Below are 21659 nucleotides of genomic sequence, written 5' to 3'. Positions count from 1 at the left end.
GAAAAATTGGCTCTCGCACTGATAAGCGCCTCACGTAAACTGAAGCCCTATTTTCAATGTCATCGTATCTGCATCTTGTCAACATACCCCCTCCGGAGCATACTGCATAAACTCGAACTATCGGTCCGATTGGACAAATGGGCCATCGAACTCGGAGGGTATGATATCGATTATCATCTGCTAACGGACATCAAGTCCCATATTTTGGCGAACTTCGTGGCTAATTTCCCGCCATCTCTCGTACCCGAGGTAGAGAGGGAATTTTTATTAAAATCAGGCACGTCCTCGGGGTATGGACCCTGTTCATAGACGGCGCCACAAACATAAGAGGGTCCGAGCTCGGTATAGTCCTAAAGCCACTTGTTGGCAACGTAATCGGACAATCCATAAAACTGCAAAATTGACTAACAAAGAAGCCGAGTACGAGGCTATGATTGCAGGTTTAGAATTGGCTAAAAGCTTGGGAGTCGACACCGTCGAGGCAAAATGCGAGCAACGAAGCTCGAGAGGACAGGATGCATAGGTACTTAGATAAATCCCAAACCACATTATGTCGCTATCGACGCCCCCTTTTCCTCTAACCATGGGGTCAGAAATTGGGTATACGACATTGGGAGGACAACTCTATTCCCTTTCAAGAATTGGGTTTGGAAGTTGAAGAGTCGCCACCTAATGATTATAGTGTATTAGGACACTTTAAGAAGGGTTTGAGATGAAGAGACCAGAGAATAGGGTAAGGGCTAGAAATTATCCCGAGGGGAAGGTGTTAGGAACCCCTCAAGATCCACTAGTGTGGTTCTCGTCCATGTTGCAATTGTGACTTTACAAGTAAACAATCAAGGCTCAAATAAGGATTCGCACATAAGATTGCGACCAAGTTGAAAATTTTCAAAGATAAGTAGAGAAAGCAGAAATTCATGAAAAAGAGATTTGAACAGTTTTACAAGAAGAGATGAAAGCAAGTAAAGGGAGAGGAGTCCTAAGTTTATAATTAATATGGATCACTTCAATGCAATACCCAGCGATCACTCCTCAGAAGAGGGGTCGCACGTGATATTAGCGCATCGGTCATCATATCCATATCTACCCTTCCCACCCCGTTAAGGTGTTAAGGCGCGAAATGGTATCGTTATTTATTGCATGCTATTACCCGTCCCAACCTATCAGTCCCGGGGTATCAGGACTTCTAATCCTAAAGGGGAAGGAAAGGGATATAGGCATATATGGGGTTCAAAGGTTAAAATTCTAATTGCCACATGCAAAACAAGTAACAAATATAAGGATGAATAAACAAATAGGTAAGGCTCAAGTAAACCCCTTAACCAAACAAACACTTAGTTTAGCATATCTTAGCATATACTGATTTGGTCTTAAGTTAAAAAAAAATTAAGTGGCAAGCGGACTAGTTCAACACATACATTTAGACAGAAAGTCTACATTAGGCAACTCGGATCCGATTGTCAGAGATTAAGGTATTTCAAGCGAGTGATTTAAAGGTACTGGTTTCAGGAAAAAGTAGTCCAATGCAGAGGAGTTTTGAAAAGAAAGTATGGACTGCAGTAAAAATAAAACACAGAAATGGTTGTGAGAGAGTTTCAGAGATAGAAATATCTTAGGAAAAGGGTAAGTTGTAACTATTTTAAAAGACAATTTCAGGGTCTGAGTAAAACATTTAGACAGAATATTTAGAAAGAAACTGTTTCAGAAAAAGATGCCGACTTGAGGGATTTAAAAGCATACTGGTTTACAAGAGTTTTATTGAAAGCATTACATCAAGACATTAAGGACCAGTTAACGGACTGTTACTGCTTAAACGAATCAGACAGGTTTGAGATGAAACCCTATAGGCATGGTATCTATACTTGATTTTAAGGCCTGTTAAAGAGTTGGTAAATAGATGAATGTTTAATTACCCTATAGTTTTCCTAGCGCATATGCATTTCCTATAGGCATGGTTTCTATATGCAATTGATTACATGAATGTTAGAATCCTATAGGTAGTATCTCTAGTGATTTGCAATATGATTAAACGTTAAACCCTATAGGCATGGTATCTAGGTGACTAAATTAGGAACATTAAACAAACATATAGGCAGGATTTCTAGTAAAATTTTAAAGCACAAAAAATCAATAGGCATGATCTCTACCCTTTGATTTATGCAGGCAACATAAACCCCTCCCACACCCTTTACTAATATTTTCCCCGAGTTTTTTTTACAAAGTTATTACAGAACTAGAAGGAAAACACTAAAAATAAATACATCAAAACTACAGACAGATCTGAGGAAGCCCAATGCAACCTTAATGTTCAACACATGTGTTTCACCAAATCCAGATTCCAATTCCAAGGCCTTCTCCTTACTCAGAATGTTTTCAAAGTTCCAAGGAGTCTTAAGAACTCCAGGCAATGCTTAACACTCTAAGTAATTATGATAGCAATAGAGTAGTGCAGTGTGGAAATGTCAGCCCTCAGGCATCCAAGTTCAGAGGGAGCTCAATGGTCCCAAAGCATAGCTTACCAAAGGGGGCAGAACTTAAGGAACTAGGAGTAAGTGTAAAGTGAGGGGAGTTGAGGGAATCAGAGCAAAGGGTGGTCATACCCAGCCATGAGTATAGGCTGGCACATCCCTGACCCTTTACTTGATCCAAACAAATAAAGAGCAGACTTTTTAAAGTCAGACTTGAGCCTGGATGGTGATTAGGACACTACTAGACTCTAGTCAAGGCTCAGCACATAAAGGGGGAAGAAGGGAATGGGACTAATTTGAGTAAGGTTCAAGAGAACCTGGTCCAGGTCATGGATAGCAATGGGATGCTACCCTAACCTAGAACAGTACTCACACATAAGGGGTCAAAGGGAAAGGGTTCACATGGAAAGCATGTATAGAAAAACATCAAGGAAGGACAAGGAAGCATAACAGAACTTAAAGGTGCAGAAACATGAAGAAAGAACATAACAGACTAAAGTATAGCTACAGAATGCAGGAAAGCACAATACAAATATATAGTGAGGGACATGTGAAAGGGAAAAGTAAACACATAGTTTTGGAGAATGTTAGTTAACTTATGGAGACATACCAGTTGCAACTTTCAAACATCAGAACAAACAAAGCAAGAAAACAGCCAGAGAGTCCACCCAAGCCTCAGCAAACACTTGAGAAAAGCAAGCAAGATTATATCTTCTAGCCCTGGCTTTTAGCCGACTAGGCACAACAGTAGTACTAATAGTGGTAAAGAGAAGAGAGCATTTAGTGTGTGTATGTTTTTGAACTCTATTGTTTGTGTGTTTAAAGAAAAAAGAGCAAGGTATTTATAGTTTAAAATCCAGGCAAGTAAGCAAGGCAAAGAATAATTCAGTATCAATTAGAATCAATCAGGAGAAGGGGATTCCTTTAATTAAGGAGTCCAAATTTGAACGGTAAAAGGCAGAAATTATTTAAGGAAAGGGGATCAAGTAACACATTGTGCATAGCATACAAATAAGGGGTAAATACATAGGGGAGGATTGGAAACACACAGTTAAATAAATAAGGCAAGGAGTAAATCAATTAGTACATAGTAAATCAGGGAATCAGAGATTCAAAATCACTAATGAACCGAGTCAGAAAATAGGGAAATCAAAAGGTTGGAGACGGTCTTCAAATTAAACAAGGAATGAATCAATCAGGCTTACACAAGGAAGCCTAAAATCAGTCCCAAAATCAGAGGTTATTCTGAGTGGGAAATTCTACCTATAAAGAGTGCATAAGCTTTAAACATGCGAGGCTGGATTTCAATCAAAAATCAGTGAGTAGTGGACTATAGGCAAGAGGGAATATCAGAGAGCATGCAGAAGGTCAGGCAAAGATGAAACAACTTCAGGAACTTAGAAATTAGGGATTTGAAACCAAACAAGTTCAGAGATGGGAAGCAAACAAGTCATGTAACAAGTGGCCTCAAGAACTCGAATGAAACCCCCAAATTCTAGGGTTTTTACCATTAATCGAGTGTAGAGACGAAAGAAAGTAAATCAGGAAGGAATAACAACAAAATAAGTTCGGAAAACCCAAAGGAACTTACGTCCTTACACATTTCATGAAAACATAATAAAAGAACAAGATACAGTAAAAGAAATCATAAGAAAATGGTAGAAGAAAGTATAGTCGAAGAAAACACACAAGAATCACAGTAGAACTAATACAGTAAGAACACATGAGAGTCACAGTAGAGCAAGTAAAGCTAAAGAAACCCTAAGTCGAAGAAGATGAACGGTTTTGAAAGCAAAGTTTTGAAAGAAACATCGAGAAATCGTTTGAAAACCTTAAAATAAACATAGATCTAGAATAGATCTGAAGAAATTAGGAGAACCTCGAAAGGCTAGGGTTTCAGAAGAACCCTAGAGGCGAGAAAGGCCTGGAAAAGGTCAGATCTAAGTCGGATGAGTCAGAGATAGGATCAGGACATGCCGGAGCAAAACCGGAGATGGCCGTGAAACTTGAATCGGCGGAGATCTGAGCGAAAACCTTCAAGGTCAGACCTCGATTCTTTAAGCATCAAGTGTACAAGAGCACATGGAGGTGAGTACAGGTCACCCAGGGCTTAGGATGCCATGTGTTCCGGTGAAACGGGGTAGAAACCGGTGGGGAAGATTAGGGTTTCGGAGAAGGCTAGAGAGAGTTTGAGAGGACGAGGGTTTAGAGGCGGCGTATCTGATAGAAGTGATTTAGGGTTAGGGTGTAAGTGGGAATTAAAAAGGAAAGAATTGATCGTGGCCGTTGATCAGAATGATCAACGGCCTGGATTAAAAGGGGAGGCCGTGCGGGTTAGGTTAGTTGGGTCAGGGGCGGGCTAAATTGAAATTGGGTCATTTGGTTTGGGGATTGAAATTCGGTCGAATTGGGGTGCAATTTGGGCTGTAATTGAAATGCAACCGGGGCTAGGTTTTAAATAGCCACTTTTCCCCTTTCTATTTTATAAAAATCGCAATAACGATTTTAAAAGCAGATTAAAAATACTAGGTAGGCAAATATTATATAAATATTAATTTTAAAATATTGGAGCAAATTTTATTGTTATAAAATGCTATTAATTACAAAATAGGCTATAATTGCAATTATGTGCAATTTAGCTTTAAAAATGCCAAATAAATTGGTAAAAATATGCAAAAATCACCTTAATTATATTTTGGTGTAAATATGAGAATGAAATAAGTTATTCATCAAAAATGATAATTTTGGTAATGATTTTGGATTTTTGTGGTATTAAAATAGGCAGTAAATTGGTTTTAAAATCAAAAAAATACCAAAACTCTTGGGTGTGCTTATATATGCACATATATGCTATTTTAAAAATATTTTGTGTATAAAATACATAGGGAAAAATTGGGTATCAACAGCTGCCCCTCTTTACCCGAGGAGGATGAAAGAGTTGTCGGGTAAAGACAAGATGGCCAATTTTGACCGGAAACGGTGATTGAAAAAGAACTCTGACCGCGCTTTGGTTTCTGAGCTGCCTACATATCCCTGGTTTTACAGGAATCAGGCCACATGTAGTTCAGGAACCATTGACGGAATGTGTCGATGGAGATTCGAAAAGACGGACGCGATGGTCAGATTTAAAAGGTGTTTGGAGTCGAATAGATTGCGGAGAACCGGAGCGAGATCGCTCCTGCTGAGGCGGTCGCGGGCCAGCCGGTGTACTTGCAAATGAGCAATGCGGCGTATATTGTGCATAATTAAAACATGATGCAAGTTCCCATTGGACCATGAACGTTGTCTTCGGACGGTTAGGATGACGTCCTTAGACTATGATGTCCTGGGCCATGAAGAGAATAAAAATAAAGATTCACAGGCCATGAAATGGTGTTCTCAGGCTATGCAAGTGGTGCCTCCAAACTATGACACCTTTGAATAAGTTGGCGATCTTTCAGCCCATGAAAAGGTGGCCATCTTTCAGCCAAATGAATGCAAAGGGTGGTGATCTTTCAGCCAAAGCGAGAATTTAAATGCAGGTGGCGATATTTCAGCCGAAGTGAGAGATTGAATGCAAGTGGCGATATTTCAGCCGTTCGAAAAAATAAAGTGGCGATATTTCATCCCAAGCGCTATGGAGACAATGCTTTGTCTCAGAAGGCAGATAGGTAGCCTTATGCAGGATGGAGGTAGAGCTTAACCTCGGAAGGCAGAAGATAGCCTTATGCAATGCAGGAAATGCAAATAGAGACAGAGCTTAGTCTTGGAAGGCAGATAAGTAACCTTATGCAGGTGATGATGGAGGTAGAGCTTAACCTCGGAAGGCAGAAAAGTAGTCTTATGCAAAATGCAGATGGAGGTAGAGCTAAACCTCGAAAGGCAGAAAAGTAGCCTTATGAAAAATGCAGATGGAGGTACAACTTAACCTCGAAAGGCAGAAAGGTAGCCTTATGCAATGTAGGGAAGTGCGGATGGAGACAATGCTTAGTATCGAAAGGCAGATAAGGTAGCCTTATGCAGGTGATGATGGAGGTAGGGCTTAACCTCGAAAGGCAAAAAAGTAGCCTTATGCAAGAATGCAGATGGAGACAGAGCTTAGTCTCGAAAGGCAGATAAGTAGCCTTATGCAGGATGGAGGTAGAGCTTAACCTCGAAAGGCAGATAAGTAGCCTTATGCAAGAATGCAGATGGAGACAGAGCTTAGTCTGGAAAGGCAGAAAGTAGCCTTATGCAGTGCAGGAATGTAAAGGAGCAAATAGTAGTAATTTTCTTAGCCGATAGGCGGTTGCGATATCATGACTGCTGGCGAATGTTGGGTGTAGATAGTAGACCTTTGTGAGTTGAGTGATTGTTTCGGGGGTTTCGACTTTGAAGAGTGAATGCGTTTTGCATTACGATCTGAGTTCCTGCATCCAAAGAAAAATCGTGAGTTCTGTAGAGGGGGAAGGTTAGTTCGTATCCCTTGGCTCCTGACATTACGTATCATTGGGGTAGCATTGCTAAACGACGGTGATACAAATGATGTTCATGCATGATTCAGTAAATGTAATGTAAATATATATATTTTGAAAAAATGATTTTATTTTGGATGAACCAACAACTGCAACGTGGTTCAAGACACGGCAACCTTGCTTGCTCCGAAATTTTGAGGGTCCTCCTCAAAATTCTGCCCCAGTTCACTGGGCTGGCGCTGCTGATGGCTGTGCTGAATAACTGAAAGCGGATCGGTTCCAGAATTTTGAGTGTCCCCTCAAAATTCTGCCCCAGTTCACTGGGCTGGTGCTGCTGACGGCTGTGCTGAATAACTGAAAGCGGATCGATTCCAGAATTTTGAGGGTCCTCCTCAAAATTCTGCCCCATTTTTCTTGGTGCATGTTCATGCGAAAGCCGACAAACTGACTTCGGAATTTTGAGGATCCTCCGCAAAATTCTGCCCCAGTTCCAATAGCGGGGAAAATGGAATTTTTATTAAAACGTGACCAAACCCATAGGGCTGCCTACGTATCCCCTCTTAAACGGGAATCAGGTCAGGCGTAGTTCAAATTACATCATAAAGAAAAGCATACGATCAAATGTAGTATCTCTTTACTGCGTTTGAGTTGATCGGCTTCGGCCAGACTTCTCCTTCCCTTTCTGTAAGAATAAGGGCTCCTCCGGTTAGAACTCGGTGAACCATGTATGGACCCTGCCAATTGGGAGAGAATTTCCCTTTGGCTTCGTCTTGATGTGGAAATATCTTCTTCAACACCAGCTGTCCTGGTGTAAACTTCCTTGGTTTAACTCTCTTGTTGAAGGCTCTGGACATTCTGTTCTGGTATAACTGACCTTGACAGCATTCATCCTCTTTCCATCTACGAGGGCTAACTGCTCGTAGAGACCTTTTACCCATTATGCGTCATCTAACTCGGCTTCTTGTATGATCCTTAATGATGGAATTTCTACCTCAGCGGGAATGACTGCCTCTATACCATAAACCAGCATGTAAGGAGTTTCCCCAGTTGATATGCGGACTGTGGTACGATAACCCAATAAGGCGAATGAAAACTTCTCATGCCATTGTTTGTGCCTCTCGATCATCTTCCTTAGTATCTTCTTGATGTTTTTGTTGGCCGCTTCTATGACTTCATTCATCTGTGGTCTATAAGCCGTAGAGTTCTTGTGTCTGATCTTAAAAGTCTCACACATTGTTTTCATCAGGTCGCTGTTAAGATTGGAACCATTGTCGGTGATGATTGACTTTGGAATTCCGAACCGACAAACAATACGGTCGCGGACGAAATTTGCTACCATCTTCTCAGTAACTGCTTTGTATGATGCTGCTTCAACCCATTTAGTAAAATAATCAATTGCTAACAAGATAAACCTGTGCCCGTTTGACGCGGTAGGCTCGATTAGACCGATAATATCCATTCCCTAAGCGGCGAACGACCATGGTGAGCTTGTTGCATTAAGCTCATTTGGAGGCACTTTTATCATATCTGCATGTATCTGACAGCGATGGCACTTTCGGACATATTGGATGCAGTCTGTTTCCATAGTCATCCAGAAATATCCTGCTTGGAGTATCTTCTTTGCTAAAACAAAACCATTCATGTGCGGTCCGCAGGTCCCTGAATGTACTTCCTCCAATAACTTGATTGCTTCCCTTGCATCTACACACCTTAGTAAACCCAAATCAGGAGTCCTCCTGTACAGGATTCCTCCAGTGTGAAAGAAATTATTGGATAGTCTCCGAAGCATTCGTTTCTAGGTAGCATTGGCAAGCTCTGGATATTCTCCTGTGGTCAAATACTCTTTGATGTCGTGGAACCATGGTTTCCCGTTGGCTTCTTCCTCAACATGAGCACAATAAGCTGGTTGGTCATGAATATTGACCTGGATGGGGTCAATGAAATTTGTATCTGGATGCTGAATCATAGATGACAAAGTGGCAAGTGCATCGGCGAACTCATTCTGTACCCTGGGAACATGCTGGAATTCTGTCTTTCTGAACCTCTTTCTCAATTCCTGTATGTGATGTAGATAAGGGAGTATCTTGGGATTCTTGGTTGCCCATTCTTCTCGAACCTGATGTATGAGTAGGTCCAAGTCTCCGATTACTAGTAACTCCTGAATGTTCATATCAATGGCCAGTTTAATCCCTAAAATGCAGGCTTCATATTCGGCCATGTTGTTGGTGCATGGGAACCTGAGCTTGGCAGATACTGGGTAATGTTGACCGGTTTCTGATACCAGGACTGCTCCTATGCCAACTCCTTTAAAATTTGCAGCTCCGTCGAAAAACAACCTCCAACCATCATAGGATTCTGCAATATCTTCTCCTATGAAAGATACCCCTTCATCGAAAAATTACATTTGTAGGGGTTCGTATTCTCCGTCTATGGGATTCTCGGCGAGATGGTCCGCCAAGACTTGCCCTTTGATTGCTTTTTGGGTTACGTAAACAATGTCGAATTCACTTAGCAAGATCTGCCACTTGGCGAGCTTGCCAGTGGGCATGGGCTTCTGGAAGATATACTTCAGAGGGTCCATTCTGGATATGAGATAAGTAGTGTAAGCACATAAGTAATGCCTCAACTTCTGTGCGACCCAAGTCAATGCACAACAAGTGCGTTCTAAAAGAGAATATCGTGCCTCGTACGGTGTGAACTTCTTACTGAGATAGTAGATGGCTTGCTCCTTTCTCCCTGTTTCATCATGTTGTCCTAAAACACAACCGAATGCTCTATGCGATACCGCAAGGTAAAGCAATAGGGGTCTTTCTAGCTCAGGTGGAACCAAGACCGGTGGCGTTGATAAGTATTCCTTGATTCTGTCAAAAGCTTTCTGACAGTCATCAGTCCATTTGGTACCAGCGTCCTTCTTCAACATTTTGAAGATAGGTTCACAAATGACCGTGGATTGAGCTATGAACCGGCTGATATAGTTGAGTCTTCCCAGGAAACTCATCACGTCCTTCTTGTTCTTTGGCGGCGGCAATTCTTGGATAGCTTTGACCTTTGATGGATCCAATTCTATTCCTCGACGACTCACGATGAAACCCAATAATTTTCCAGCAGGAACCCCGAATGCACACTTGGCAGGATTCAGTTTCAGATTGTACCTCCTCAGTCTGTTGAAGAACTTTCTTAGATCTGCCATGTGATCCCTGGCTTTCTTGGATTTGATGATGACGTCATCCACATATACCTCGATCTCCTTGTGTATCATGTCATGAAAGATGGTAGTCATGGCTCTCATGTAGGTGGCACCAGCGTTCTTCAAACCGAATGGCATCATTTTGTAACAGTACATTCCCCACGGCGTGATGAAAACCGTTTTCTCTGCATCTTCCTTATCCATCCATATCTGATGATACCCAGCGAAACAATCAACAAAAGACTGCAACTCATGCTTGGCGCAGTTGTCGATAAGAATGTGTATATTAGGCAAGGGGAAGTCATCTTTGGGGCTGGCCCGATTAAGATCCCGGTAGTCAACACAAACTCTAACTTTCCCATCCTTTTTTGGCACTGGCACGATGTTGGCTAACCATTTTGGATACTCTACTACCTTGAGAACCTTGGGTTTGACTTGCTTGGTAACCTCTTCTTTGATTTTCAAACTCATGTCGGGTTTGAATTTTCTGAGCTTCTGCTTTACTGGCGAGCATGTTGGATCTGTTGGTAGTTTGTGAGCTACAATGGATGTGCTGAGACCAGTCATATCATCATATGACCAGGCGAATATGTCTTCATATTCCTTTAGAAACTCCGTGTACTCTTTCTTTTCTGATGGTGACAAGTGAACACTGATGCGCGTTTCTTTGACATTCTCTACATCTCCCAGATTAACTACCTCAGTTTCATCCAAATTAGACTTAGTCCTATTTTCAAAATTCTCAACTCCTCTAACGACCCTTCTAGTATATCATCCTCTTCGGAGCCCGTATCCGTTTGTTGCGTTGTCTCGTTGCAAGTCACAATCATTGGTTCATCATCAAGGCAAGTAATAGTAATGTTGTGTAAAATAAAGTGAATGATAGGAAAATAATAAGAGCGAGATATATAATAAACTGAAATGCTTCGATTAGATTCATAATTGTTTTGAATATCATATCTCTTTTCAGAATTAAAGACAATGCAGAAATAAAATCAGCTAGTAAAAGTAAAATGTGATGCATGGTGCTTTTGTTTAGCCTTGCTACCCCGAAGCTTTCTGGGCCCTGGTGGTTCTGATTGACCAATTGCTGAGGCACTCTTCTCGATTCACAACTTGTATAGAAGGGCCTTCCTCCCCTTCCTCCTCGAAAATAACACTGCAATCCATATCAGCATCTTCCAGGAACAGATTCTTCACGGCTGCCAATGCTTCATCTTCCTCCGACCCATATATAGCATCTGCCGGCTGGAAAGTCTGCTCCAGGTGAGGTATCGGGTGCTCCAGTGGGTAGTAGGGACCGTGCCATGGTGGCGACCAGTGATTGAACTCCTCCCAAGTGTACTCATACCGCAAACCAAATGTAGTACCATGTTTCTTCAGCTTGATGGGTTTGGCGATTCCCTGGAGGTTTTTGCCGAGTCCCTTTCCAGGTTCATATCCACACCAATTCAGGATACTTTCAATCTTGTTATCCCACCATTTATCTTTGTCTACAGCGTTAACTCTTTCAATGTGGTGGTATGTTTCTCTGCCTATTCTCCTTCTGCCTCCAATCATCGGGATGGTCTGGCGACTATATATGGGGTTGCTACCATCGCCATGAATGATCACCTCTTGGTGATTCCATTTGAACTTCACTGCCTGATGTAGGGTCGATGCTACAGCTCCAGCGGCATGGATCCACGGTCGTCCCAACAGCAAATTGTAGGATGCTGGGACATCTATCACTTGAAAGTCGACGTCGAACCAGGTTGGGCCATTTTGCAAGCATAGGTTGATCTCTCCGATAGTGGACCTTTGGGACCCGTCGAAGGCTTTGACAATGATGGCCCCATCTTTGATCTCGTGTAGGCTCTTTCCCAATGTTCTGAGAGTTATCAATGGACAGATGTTGAGGCTGGAGCCTCCATCGATCAAGACTCTAGTGATGAAGTAATCCTCGCATTGCACGGTGATGTGTAGGGCCATGTTGTGACTCAGTCTTTTTGGCGGCAGTTCATCTTCGTGGAAGGTGATTTTGTGGCTTTCCAGTATTTGTCCTACCATATTTGCCATTTCGCCCCCAGTTATGTTGCTGGGCACATAAGCTTCACTCAATATCTTCATCAAGGCATTTTTGTGTGCGCAGAGCTCTGTATGAGAGCTAGGATGGAGATATGTGCTGGTGTTTTGTTCAACTGTTACACGACCGAATACTCCTTAGCTTGTATTTTCCTCCAAAGATCATCGGGACCAGTTTCAGTAGTCCGTCCCGAGGCTTGCTTACTGGACTCAGCTAGGTGCTCTGGAGTGTAAACCCTGCCTGTTCTGGTCATACCCTGCGCAACAATTGCTTCTCCCGTCTTGGTCTTTCCTTTCCTCCTTGTTTCAGCTGTATAATCCCATGGTATGGCATTTGAGTGGGACGGTGTTACGTCTGACATTGCTACAGGCATGGGTACCCTCGGTGGTAACACAGCAACTTCAAAGGGTACAGGTGCCTTTGGAACCCCAAACTCAACCTCAATTGGCCCGGCCACCTTCACAGAAGAAGGTGCTTCAAATTCGAGAGGTATAGACATGTCCACTTCATCGCCCCTGGAGGGCTGGTTCTGTACAACAATCGGGTTAAGTGTGACTATCGGTTTATTTGGCTCATCATCCTCATCAATCAATCCTATCAATCCCTTGGGGTCCCAGTCATCTTCGATCTCGATCATGTGAATGTCCCCACCTCCGTGATCAGGCAGAGGGTTGTTGCGGACATTAGGAGCAGGCTCCTTTGCTATGATAACCTTATTGTCGATCAGAGTTTGAATCTTGTCCTTCAACGAGCGGCATTCGTCAATGGTGTGACCTTTCATGCCGGAATGGTACGCACAGGTCTTATTAGGGTTGATCCACTGGGAAGGATTTTCTGGAGTTATGGCAGGGATAGGGGAGACGTAACCAACAACTTTAAGTTTCTCATACAGCTGGTCAATTGACTCAACGATGGCTGTATATTGTCTGGGAGGTCTGCGGTCAAAATTTGGTCTGGGTCTAGGGAAATTTTGGCGAGTGGGAGGTGATTGGTAGTGAGAGGGTTGGGCATTATATGTTTGGTAAACAGGTGCAGGTTGAGAGTATCTGGGTAAAGTGGATTGATATGAGGGAGGTGGAGATAATTGGTAAACGGGTGGTGGATTTTGGTAAGAGGGTGCGGGTGTAGGTGGAGGTGACTGGTAGGTGTGGTATTTTAGTGGTGATTTGGCTCCCTGTGCGACCATCACGACATTGAAATCCTTCTTCTTGGACGTGCCACCAGACTGTAAAGCCTTGTTGGTGGCCTGCAATGCTTCAAGATTAGTAACCATACCATTCTTAATGCCTTCTTCAATTCTTTCTCCCAGCTTGATGATATCGGAGAATTTTCGGCCCTCGATCAGCATCAACCTCTCATAATATTGTGGGTCTTGAGCCCGGACGGAGAATCTGTTCATCTGTTCCTCTTCTAAGGCCGGCCTGACCTTAGCAGCCTCTGATCTCCAACGGGTAGCATACTCGCGGAATGTCTCGGTAGGCTTCTTCTTCAGATTCTGGATGTAGAATACATCCGGTGCATTCTCTGCATTGAATCGGAACCTATCCATGAAATCTGATGCCATACCTACCTAGCTCATCCATTTCTTGGGGTCCTGACTTATGTACCAGGATAAAGCTTCCCCCTTCAAGCTTCTCATGAAGAGTTTCATACGGATTTTCTCATTCCTTCCGACTCCGACCAGCTTATCACAGTATGTCCTCAAATGGACTCTGGCATCTCCCATGCCATCGAACATTTCGAACTTGGGATGGTTGTATCCCTCAGGAAGTTCAACATCTGGCTGAATGCAGAGGTCCTCATAATTCAGCCCCTCTATGCCTTTGTTTCCTTCCATGCCCTGGACCCGGCTGGTCAACTTCTTGAGTTCTGCTGCCAAGTTTCTAATAAGAGAGTCCTTGTCATCAGACTCAGGTGCACTTGATATTGGTTGAGTGTAGTGGGGTATGGTATCTACGTAGATGGGAGTGTTGTGGAGGTGGTTATTTGTGGTGTTCAGTGGTTCAGAAATGAGCAGTGGAGTGTTGTTTGGAGTGTGGCATGTGTTGCAGTGTTGAGTGGGTGGCATCTTTGGTTATGGGGTGTTCTGTGGAGGTGCGGGATTTTGAGCATTTGGAAAGTTGACATCAGGAGCGGTGAGAGAGAATGACAAATTTGCCAAGTTCCAAACTTGATCCAGTTCTTCTCGGAACTTCAATAGTTTCTGCTCAAGTTGGGCAGCAGTTTCCTTAGCAACCGGGGTACCCTGAGGAATTTCAATTCTTTCAATTTCCTTTCTGGCGCTTCAATCTCCTATTCTACCTTTGCTCTTGTTCCGGATAGGACTTGGAGGAGGAGGAGGTGGAGGGCCCTTGGATCTCGTACTGTATGATGATGGTGCCAGAATGCACGAACTAACCTTTAGGGAGGAGAATAAAAATAAAGAAAGACAAAAAGGTAACAAGTTAGTGCAGGTTATGAGAAGAAAATGTTGCAATATTTAAACACATTGTGCAAGAATATAAATCGCATCCTAATTTGGGTGCCTCGTTGTGCCTGAGGTAGGCCTAGCGACAAATTAACTTGGAGAACTTATAATGTTAAATGCCTCATTTTATTGATAAAAAATAAGATGACTCCAAAGCGACGGAAAATAAAACACTAGTGGCCATCGGCCTTATTACATCATTAGAAGAAAAATAAACGACTCCTAACTACTTGGTCGCAGACGGACCTTCCCCAGATTCGGTATCTTTATCCCCCTCGAACAGCTTCACCAGCTCGCGCAGTCCTAGCAATAGATAAGCTTGGGCCAAATGTCCGCCTGCATTCCCTTCAGCGTTTCGACAATCTTCAATCCTCTTGAGGAACTTTCCTTCTAGCTCCACTAGACCCCGCTCCAAATACCCTAGTCACTTGTTGGCGCTGACAGCCATATCCTTCCATTCCTCGATCAACTTCTGATGGGCTTCTTATATTTCTCGATGCTCAATTTCACACTCTCGAATCCTCTTGCGCAGTTGATTGTACTTAACCCGTGCTTCAGCTTTCTCGACGATGATTATGTGTCCGTGAATGAACCCGGGCTGACCCACACCATTGTGATTATCTTCCAACCAACCCGAATAATGCGGCATGCAACCAGCGTGATACCCGTCTGTCTCAATAGATTCTTTCCCCAAAACGAGCTTGCAATGTCATATGTGTTGAGCTTGGCATTTATGAGGGCTATCATCGTCCTGGAAATCGGCCCTAAAGTGACTCATTTTGTCGACCCTTGGTATGATTTGCTTTCTTCCAGCCTGCCTCATGGCTCAGAGGGGAACATAGGGATAAGTTCCTCTTAGACCAATGAGTATGAGAAATGGTGCATCTCGGGATCGAACAATAAATTCTTCCGTAGGGAACCATTCGACCATCCAATGTACCTGGTCTTCTTTTAGATTCTCAAATAGCTCCACCCATCTTCCAGCGTCCTCTGGCTGAGCGAACATGTTAGGCATATAATTCATACGCCTTGGCTGGTGGAAGGCAATGTGATCATCCCAGTCTCTGCGTAAGATCTCTTGTCGGTATTCTCCTTTCTGGAGGTGCTCCATGAGCCAGAGCTGAAGTAATAAGTTGCATCCTTCAAAATGACTAGCCTTTCACTGACAATTTTCTAGAGCCTGATATATCTCAGCAACAATCATGGGCACTATGCTGAAAGGTTGTCCGCCGATTCCTTCCATCAGAGTCTTGGTTACCATGGCCAATTTGGTGTGGATCCTAGCCTTCTTCGTAGGGAACACTATCATCCCCAGGAAACAAAACATGAATACGAAGACCCTTTTGTGAATATGCCCCAGTGAGGTGAGGGAAAATTCATCTGAGTAGGTGAGGTATGACTTGCTATGGCCGTACCTCTCGTACAGATAGTCGAATAGGATGTAGGAGTCTTTCAAACAGGTCAAGTTTGGGTTCTTCTTCAGTCCCATCATCTTAAGGAAACCCATATCCTTGCGATTCTCTGGCATAAGCAAACCCGGAGTCTCCCAAGGAATACCAGCTAAGCCTCCTATTTCTTCGAGCAAAGGAGTCATTTCAAGGTTCCCGAAGCGGAATACGGACCTGTCACTATCCCAGAACAGAGCTGCAGCCTCCATGATTTTGTTGTCAGGCTGAATTTCTAGAAGAGAAGGCAGATTCCCTAAGAATTTGCGGACGAGTGTCTGATCACTGGAGTGAAGATCTTCCCACCAATTCAGCAGCCTTGGATGAATGTTGGTTACCATGCTGAATTTGGGGACTTCGTGCCTCATTATCTGCAAAACAGAGTGTTAGACCCTTACCCCGCCAGACTCGACTATTTAAACCAATAATTAGCATAAAAAGCATTTAGTTCTCCAAATAAATGCACAGAACATGTAGGTGTCCGTTTGGGTTTCAGGGAAACCCGATGGACTTTGGACAAGACTATCTTAATGAGTCATTATGTGGACAACATAACTGACTCGGCTAGGTTTGACCATGATGCATGCACAGTTAGACAGAGTAAGGTTTCTATTGGGTATTAGACAGGTACCCTTGAGCGGACAACTCAAGAGGGAAAGGCACGGAACCGTCGACTACACCGCTGATCGACTGATTTTACCGCAAGTACGCCTTTGCCGAATTTAAAGGGTGATAATATTGGAAGAGCGCAACCACTCATTATAAGCGTTGTTATGGTGTTTGTTTGGCACGAGTGGAATATGATGTTGAAGATGTAGTTTACAAGAATGAAACAAATTGACATGTATTTTCACGTTCATAAGATAAATAATTACAATAATTGTAGTAATTATAACAGCATTGAAATAAAGCAATAAAGGAAAGCAACTAAAGGAAAGAAAAGACATGAAGAGCCAAGTCAGTTTCGTAGTGAAAGAATAAAAGACAGTAAATAAAGCAATTAATGAGATAGTAAAGTCACAAGCAACATGCAATGGTAAAAGCCTAAAGAAAATCCCCAGCAGAGTCGCCATGTTGTCGACACCCCTTTGTCCTCTAACCATGGGGTCAGAAATCGGGTATACGACATTGGGAGGACAACTCTATTCCCTTTCGAGAATTGGGTTTGGAAGTTGAAGAGTCGCCACCTAATGATTATAGTGCATTAGGACACTTTAAGAAGGGTTTGAGATGAAGAGACCAGAGGTTAGGGTAAGGGCTAGAAAAAATTATCCCGAGGGGAAGGTGTTAGGCACCCCTCAAGATCCACTAGTGTGGTTCCCGGCCATGTTGCAATTGTGACTTTACAAGTAAACAATCAAGGCTCAAATAAGGATTCGCACATAAGATTGCGACCAAGTTGAAAATTTTCAAAGATAAGTAGAGAAGGCAGAAATTCATGAAAAAGAGATTTGAACAGTTTTACAAGAAGAGATGAAAGCAAGTAAAGGGAGAGGAGTCCTAAGTTTATAATTAATATGGATCACTTCAATGCAATACCCAGCGATCACTCCTCAGAAGAGGGGTCGCACGTGATATTAGCGCATCGGTCATCATATCCATATCTACCCTTCCCACCCCATTAAGGTGTTAAGGCGCGAAATGGTATCGTTATTTATTGCATGCTATTACTCGTCCCAAACTATCAGTTCCGGGGTATCAGGACTTCTAATCCTAAAGGGAAAGAAAGGGATGTAGGCATATATGGGGTTCAAAGGTTAAAATTCTAATTGCGACATACAAAACAAGTAACGAATATAAGGATGAACAAACAAATAGGTAAGGCTCAAGTAAACCCCTTAACCAAACAAACACTTAGTTTAGCATGTCTTAGCATATACTGATTTGGTCTTAAGTTAAAAAAAAAAATTAAGCGACAAGTAGACTAGTTCAACACATACATTTAGACAGAAAGTCTACATTAGGCAACTCGGATCCGATTGTCAGAGATTAAGGTATTTCAAGCGAGTGATTTAAAGGTACTGGTTTCAGGAAAAAGTAGTCCAATGCAGAGGAGTTTTGAAAAGAAAGTATGGACTGCAGTAAAAATAAAACACATAAATGGTTGTGAGAGAGTTTCAGAGATAGAAATATCTAAGGAAAAGGGTAAGTTGTAACTGTTTTAAAAGACAATTTCAGGGTCTGAGTAAAATATTTAGACAGAATGTTTAGAAAGAAACTGTTTCAGAAAAAAGATGCCTATTTGAGGGATTTAAAAGCATACTGGTTTACAAGAGTTTTATTGAAAGCATTACATCAAGACATTAAGGACCAGTTAACGGACTGTTCAGCTTAAACGAATCAGACAGGTTTGAGATGAAACCCTATAGGCATGGTATCTATACTTGATTTTAAGGCCTGTTAAAGAGTTGGTAAATAGATGAATGTTTAATTAACCTATATTTTGCCTAACGCATATGCATTTCCTATAGGCATGGTTTCTATATGCAATTGATTACATGAATGTTAGAATCCTATAGGCAGGATCTCAAGTGATTTGCAATATGATTAAACGTTAAACCCTATAGGCATGGTATCTAGGTGGCTGAATTAGGAACATTAAACAAACCTATAGGCATGATTTCTAGTAAAATTTATAGCACAAAAGACCTATAGGCATGATCTCTACCCTTTGATTTATGCAGGCAACATAAACCCCTCCCACACCCTTTACTAATATTTTCCCCGAGTTTCTTATACAAAGTTATTACAGAACTGGAAGGAAAAGACTAAAAATAAATACATCAAAACTACAGACATATCCGAGGAAGCCCAATGCAACCTTAATGTCCAACACATGTGTTTCACCAAATCCAGATTCCAGTTCCAAGGCCTTCTCCTTACTCAGAATGTTTTCAAAGTTCCAAGGAGTCTTAAGAACTCCAGGCAATGCTTAACACTCTGAGTAATTATGATAGCAACAGAGTAGTGCAGTGTGGAAATGCCATCCCTCAGGCATCCAAGTTCAGAGGGAGCTTAAGGGTCCCAAAGCATGGCTTACCAAAGGGGGCAGAACTTAAGGAACTAGGAGTAAGTGTAAAGTGAGGGGAGTTGAGGGAATCAGAGCAAAGGGTGGTCATACCCAGCCATGAGTATAGGCTGGCACATCCCTGACCCTTTACTTGATCCAAACAAATAAAGAGCAGACTTTTTAAAGTCAAACTTGAGCCTAGATGGTGATTAGGACACTACCAGACTCTAGTCAAGGCTCAGCACATAAAGGGGGAAGAAGGGAGTGGGACTGATTTGAGTAAGGTTCAAGAGAACCTGGTCCCAGGTCATGGATAGCAATGGGATGCTACCCTAACCTAGAACAGTACTCACACATAAGGGGTCAAAGGGAAATGGTTCACATGGAAAGCATGTATAGAAAAACATCAAGGAAGGACAAGGAAGCATAACAGAACTTAAAGGTGCAGAAACATGAAAAAAGAACATAACAGACTAAAGTATAGCTACAGAATGCAGGAAAGAACAATACATATTTAGTGAGGGACATGTGAAAGGGAGAAGTAAACACATAGTTTTGGAGAATGTTATTTAACTTATGGAGACATACCAGTTGCAACTTTCAAACAGCAGAACAAACAAAGCAAGAAACAGCCAGAGAGTCCACCCAAGCCTCAGCAAACACTTGAGAAAAGCAAGCAAGATTTTATAGTCTAGCCTTGGCTTTTAGCCGACTAGACACAACAGTAGTACTAATAGTGGTAAAGAGAAGAGAGCTTTTAGTGTGTGTGTGTTTTTGAACTCTATTGTTCGTGTGTTTAAAGAAAAAAGAGCAGGGTATTTATAGTTTAAAAACCAGGCAAGTAAGCAAGGAAAAGAATAATTCAGTATCAATTAGAATCAATCAGGAGAAGGGGATTCCTTTAACTAAGGAGTCCAAATTTGAACGGTAAAAGGCAGAAATTATTTAAGGAAAGGGGATCAAGTAACACATTGTGCATAACATACAAATAAGGGGTAAATACATAGGGGAGGATTGGAAACACAAGGTTAAATAAATAAGGCAATGAGTAAATCAATTAGTACATAGTAAATCAGGGAATCAGAGATTCAAAATCACTAATGAACCGAATTAGAAAATAGGGTAATCGAAAGGTTAGAGAGGGTCTTCAAATTAAACAAGGAATGAATCAATCAGGCTTACACAAGGAAGTCTGAAATTAGTCCAAAAATCAGAGGTTATTCAGAGTGGGAAATTCTACCTATAAAGAGTGGATAATCTTTAAACATGCGAGGCTGGATTTAAATCAAAAATCAGTAAGTAGTGGACTATAGGCAAGATGGAATATCAAAGAGCATGCAGAAAGTCAGGCAAAGATGAAACAACTTCAGGAACTCAGAAATTAGGGATTTGAAACCAAACAAGTTCAGAGATGGGAAGCAAACAAGTCACGTAACAAGTGGCCTCAAGAACGCGAATGAAACCCCCAAATTCTAGGGTTTTTACCATTAATCGAGTATAGAGACGAAAGCAAGTAAATCAGGCAGGAATAACAACAAAATAAGTTTGGAAAACCCAAAGGAACTTAAGACCTTACACATTTCATGAAAACATAATAAAAGAACAAGATACAGTAAAAGAAATCATAAGGAAACGGTAGAAGAAAGTATAGTCGAAGAAAACACACAAGAATCATAGTAGAACAAATACAGTAAGAACACATGAGAGTCACAGTAGAGCAAGTAAAGCTAAAGAAACCCTAAGTCGAAGAAGATGAACGGTTTTGAAAGCAAAGTTTTGAAAGAAACTTCGAGAAATCATTTGAAAACCTTAAAATAAACATAGATCTAGAATAGATCTAGAGAAATTAGGAGAACCTCGAAAGGCTAGCGTTTCAGAAGAACCCTAGAGGCGAGAAAGGCCTGGAAAAGGTCTGATCTAAGTCGGATGAGTCAGAGATAGGATCAGGACATGCCGGAGCAAAGCCGGAGATGGCCGTGAAACTTGAATCGGCGGAGATCTGAGCGAAAACCTTCAAGGTCAGACTTCGATTCTTCAAGCAGCAAGTGTACAAGAGCACATGGAGGTGAGTACAGGTCACCCAGGGCTTGGGATGCCATGGGTTCTGGTGAAACAGGGTAGAAACCGGTGGGGAAGATTAGGGTTTCGGAGAAGGCTAGAGAGAGTTTGAGATGACGAGGGTTTAGAGGCAGCGTATATGATATAAGTTATTTAGGGTTAGGGTGTAAGTGTGAATTAAAAAGGAAAGAACTGATCGTGGTCGTTGATCAGAATAATCAACGGCCTGGATTAAAAGGGGAGGCCGAGCGGGTTAGGTTAGTTGGGTCAGGGGAGGGCTAAATTGAAATTGGGTCTTTTGATTTGGGGATTGAAATTGGGTCGAATTGGGGTGCAATTTGGGCTGTAATTGAAATGCAACTGGGGCTAGGTTTTAAATAGCCACTTTTCCTCTTTCTATTTTATAAAAATAGTAATAACGATTTTAAAAGCAGATTAAAAATAATAGGTAGGAAAATATTATATAAATATTAATTTAAAAATATTGGAGCAAATTTTATTGTTATAAAATGCTATTAATTACAAA

The sequence above is a fragment of the Nicotiana tabacum genome, chromosome 11 (assembly GCF_000715075.1).
Source record: "Nicotiana tabacum cultivar K326 chromosome 11, ASM71507v2, whole genome shotgun sequence".
Lineage (NCBI taxonomy): Eukaryota > Viridiplantae > Streptophyta > Magnoliopsida > Solanales > Solanaceae > Nicotiana > Nicotiana tabacum.
Note: the sequence above shows the minus strand (reverse complement) of the source record.